At 41.6% G+C, this 4936-nt stretch overlaps 1 non-coding gene across 1 annotated transcript; it reads left to right on the top strand.

The window, feature by feature from the left end:
* The first annotated feature begins 2834 nt into the window (after window positions 1-2834).
* Window positions 2835-2938, top strand: LOC119051211 (U6 spliceosomal RNA). The gene has a single exon (XR_005082881.1). It is a non-coding gene; the product is annotated as a U6 spliceosomal RNA (small nuclear RNA).
* Window positions 2939-4936: the final 1998 nt, after the last annotated feature.

Raw genomic sequence — 4936 nt, 5'->3', positions numbered from 1 at the left:
TTGTAAGACTCAGACTTTTGACCTCCAGGACTATAAAAGAATAAATGTACATTGTTTTAAGCCACGTCATTTGTAGTAATTTGTGATGGAAGAATGGGAAACCAATACAGTGGCTCTGCTCAGTGAGTGGAGAAAAATCTGTTCCTTTGATTGCTGTACAAGGAAATCAATGTCCCCTGCAATAAGACCACTCAACTTCACCCTGGGAAATTCAGAAGTATATGTCAGAAGTTTCTGCCCATAATTCCTATCCTCCTGGGGTATAGCTGAAGGAAAACTCTCTGGTGTAGATCTTGGAATCCCACCAAAGCTTCCACCAGGAAAAGGTGATGAGATGAATCTTTTTACGCTGAGTTTGCCTTTGGGGAAATGGTCTGCAACCTTCTGGAAGGTCCCTACTCTGGACTGGGGAAGGGTCTAGTTTTCTTGCCCTTGTCTAGGAGGTGCAGTGGACACAAAGCAAATGCTCTCTGTCATTTCCCAAATAATGTGGGTACAAAGGTAAAAAAAAGGCAAAAACACTATAGTTCACATCTTTCTTTCCTTTTATTAAATGCCAAAGCACAGCTAGAGAACTTTAAATGTGATATTTTCATCATCCAATTTACCCATTTGGAAAATGCAGTTTAATAAAGCCAGCTGGCTTAGTTCTAAGAGCAACAGACGGAGAGTAGAAGGACTTAGAATCAAACAAGAATTAGCTCATGACGACTCTGGCTCTGTTTCTTCACCATCAAAAAGAAAAGATGAATTGGGAATTCCTTTATGGCTCTCAGATTTTATTATTTTAATTGTATATAGGACATTACTACTGGCTTCAGGAACAGTCATCATCGAAACACAACACTTGGAGGCGGGGTCCCCCAAAGCCTAATTTCTACTTGAGAAACATTTGTCCTCATGCTTGACTCTAATGCTGTTTCGAATCTCTCAGAATCTTGCAGAAGGGGCCATGGAGACTGCCCATCCCAATCCCTCATTCCACAGTTAAGAAAACCAAAGCTCTGACACATTAGGTGACTTGCCCAGGTCTCAGAACTAGAAATGACGTCTCCTGATTCACAAGCCAGAGCCCCTCCTACTTCTTCATCAATTCCCAAGTATTGTCCTATATACATAAGTCTATGGTTTCTCTTAAGAATAGCCAGGGGTGCATCCCTCCCGTCCAAGCCAGTGCAGTGTTGAGGAAGGAAGGAGAATGGTATTGGGTGTGTTGCTGAGATGGAAATATCTATGAGACTTGGCTGTCTACATATAGAAATCTTAGGACAGAGGTTCTGCCACTTTTGTTGCATGGGTGACTGATGGTCACAAAATTGCCTCCTGGAGGGGACAGATCTTACTGATTCAAAACTTATATGCACATAGTGCGGGCAATGAGTTAGGGAAAGTTGAGTTCTGCCATAAGAGGGTTTTTCTTTTCTGGCTCTTAGGTTCACATAACACTCAGTTTTTCTTCTAAGAAACTGGCAAATAAAGACAAGTCAGTTCCAAAATATCAGTTCTCCTCCAAGAAACTGGCAAATAAAGAAAAACACATAAGAGTCCCTGTATGCTTATTCTAGTTCCGAAGCACCCAAAAGTACACCTGATAACTCAGGGGAGGCCAGGACACCACACCCATCCCAGTTCTGTTGTAGGCAATCCCAGGCAGCAGCTGGCACCGACTTACAACCACCACACTCAGATACCAGGAGGTTGTGTTCTACGTTCCCACCTTCCACAAAAATCAGTTTTAGGTGGATGGTAGGTGCAAATGTGAACAGTAAAGCGATATGATTTTCAGGAAACACATAGGAGAATAACTTTATATCCTTGGGATTAGAAAAGCTTTTTTAAACAGGTTATACATTGAAAAATTGGACTACATCAAAAGACAGAGTATCTGTTCACCAAAAGACTATTCAAGGAGTAAAGAGGCAAACCACTGAGTGGGAAAATACATGTGCATAAAAGTGGGCAAGACACTGAATGGGCACTTCATACCAGCATGTACCCAAGACGAGCAATGCCGGGTCTTGTGTTGGGGTTTCATCTACACAAGAGTTTTTCACTAGCATCAGCGAGAGTCCATTATCCATTATACAATACATTGCAGAGCCAGTTACTGAATGTAAGTCAAGATCAGTGGGTTGGTTAAAAACACAAAATTTAGTAGCTGATAAAGAAAGGATAAATAAGTGTTCATGCATGTGTTTATTTATTTCCTGTGAGGTTTCTTGGTAGAGCTAGGTGAGCTCTTTTTTTTAGGGTGGGGAGTGGTGTTTAACTGAAGGACAGGCTGAGAGGGACGAACAGAAAAGGCAAGTGTGCTCTGGGTGGATTAAGGTTATTAGTTATAAAATGAGGTAACATTTTAATGCAACTATCCATTTTGTCCAATATGCCAGAAATTACCTTGGTGTTTTTTTTTTTTACCATTTAAAGTTATGATGAAAATATTTAGATGTCAATTTGATAATGTTTAGGTAGAGGAGACAGTTTTTCAAAATTGTTTAATAACCTTACAATAAAAAAACAGTAAAAAACCAGTAGCCTCAGACTGGTCTGGAATGCAGGGGTGGTGCCTGGCAGAGGCCCCACTGAGCACCATGTGGCTCCCAGGCCCTCACAGTCTAGGAAGGGGGTGCCTGTGTCTGGCATGTGTGTGGTAAGTGCAACCCAGATGCTTCTGACTGATGGACAAGTTCACATTCCTCCCTCACCTCACGTCTTTGTGGTAACTTCCAGAGCTTGTCAAATTGGGTGATGACTCAACTGTTCCTATTTTCTGACTCATCACCTGCCAGAGAGCAATTGTCCTTATAAACTTGCCTTTTAAAAAGATTGAAGGAGTGCTGGCTTTGGCCGCATGTATACTAAAATTGGAACAATACAGAGATTAGCATGGCCTCTGCAGAAAGATGACATACAAATCTGTGAAGCGTCCCATATTTTTGAACACGCAATGAAATATGGAGATGATGTATTGCTAAAGACCCGACCCTCCCTACATTTTCACCTAGTTGCACCTCAGGCTTCAGGGTTGCTTCTGCATGGTGGTGGTGCCCGGGAGACTAGGCTTCAAACCCCAGCTCTGTCACACACCAGCTGGGTGTCTTTGAAATAATTTGACTTAATTTTTCTGTGCCTTGATTTTCTCTACTGTGTGATGGGAATAATCATATTCTCTTCAGCTCATCAGACTCCATGATGTTCCTCAGTGATCCCCAATCTTGGTATTCATGCCTTTTATAGTTTCTTTCTACACAGAACTGGGCCAACCTGTGTAATTGACAGAATATTGTGGAAGTAACAGAATGAGACTTCTGAGGCAAGGTCAGAAGACATGACCGCTTGCTTTTCTTGAATCCCTTGCTCTGGAAAAAGTCAGGTGCCTCCTTGTGAGGACACTCAGGCAGCCTCAAGCTCGAGCAGCCCGTGAGGCAAGGAACTGAGACCACCTGCCAACAGCCAGCACTACCTTACCAGGCATGTGAATGAGGATCCTCCAACCCTAAGCAAACCTTCAAAGACCATAGCCTCATAAGTGACCCTGAACAAGAGCCACAGGCTCACCCATTCTCAGATTCCTGACTCAAAGAAACTGCATAAGATAAGCGTTAATTGTTTTAAATTGCTAAGAATGGGAGTAATTTGTTATGCAGCAGTAGATATTTAATATATCATCTCATGGGTTAGATAATGTAAGGAATGCAGAGGACTTAGTCTAGTCTGGGCAGGGAAAGCACAATAAATGGTGTGTGTTAATATCATTATCCTATTGTTATGCTTTGAAGCCTAGTGCACTGATGCATTTCTTTTTTAAATTTTTAAAGTGTATTTTATTGATTATGCCATTACAGTTGTCCCATTCCCCCCCTCTATTCCCCTCCACCCTGCACACCCCTCCCCGATTCCCCCCATGAACTTGTCCATGTGTCACAAGTTCTTTAGATTCTATATTTCCCATACTATTCTTGCCCTCCCGCTGTCTATTTTCTATCTACCATCTATGCTACTTATTCTCTGTACCTTCTCCCCCCTTCTCCTCCTCCCACTCCCCTGTTGCTAACCCTCCATGTGATCTTCATTTCTATGGTTCTGCTCCTGATCTACCTATCCCCTTAGTTTGCTTTTGTTTTAGGTGTGTTGTTAATAACTGTGAGTTTGCTGTCCTTTCACTGTTCATCTTTTTTATCTTCTTTTTCTTAGATAAGTCCCTTTAACATTTCATATAATAAGGGCTTGGTGATGATGAACTCCTTGAATTTGATCTTATCTGAGAAGCACTTTATCTGTCCTTCCATTCTAAATGAAAGCTTTGCTGGATAGAGCAATCTTGGTTTTAGGTCTTTGGATTTCATGACTTGAATACTTCTTTCCAGCCCCTTCTTGCCTGTAAGGTCTCTTTTGAGAAATCCACTGACAGTCTGATGGGAACTCCTTTGTAGGTGACTGTCCCTTATCTCTTGCTGCTTCTAGGATTCTCTCCTTCATTTGAATCTTGGCTAATGTAATGATGATGTGCCTTGGTGTGTTTCTTCTTGGGTCCAACTTCTTTGGGACTCTCTGAGCTTCCTGGATTTCTTGGAAGTCTAGTTCCTTTGACAGATTGGGGAAGTTCTCCTTTATTAGTTGTTCATATAAGTTTTCCACTGGTGGCTGTTCCTATTCCCCTTCTGGTACCCCTATAATTTGAATGTTGGAACATTTAAAGATGTCCTGGAGGTTCCTAAGCATCTCTTAATTTTTTGAATTCTTGTTTCTTCATTCTTTTCTGTTTGGTCATTTCTTTGTTCCTTCTGGTCCACTTCCTTGATTTGAGTCCCAATTTCCTTTCCATCACTATTGGTTTCCTGTGCATTTCCCTTCATTTCAATTAGTTTAGCCTTCATTTGATCCTCTAATTTGTGACTAAAATCAACCAGTTCTGTGAGTGTCCTGATCACCAGTG

This window comes from Artibeus jamaicensis, unplaced genomic scaffold (genome assembly GCF_021234435.1).
Source record: "Artibeus jamaicensis isolate MK-2021 breed Jamaican fruit bat unplaced genomic scaffold, CSHL_Jam_final contig_685, whole genome shotgun sequence".
Classification (NCBI taxonomy): Eukaryota; Metazoa; Chordata; class Mammalia; order Chiroptera; family Phyllostomidae; genus Artibeus; species Artibeus jamaicensis.
The sequence above is the reverse complement of the archived record's forward strand: the minus strand, read 5'-3'. Positions and strand labels throughout refer to the sequence as shown.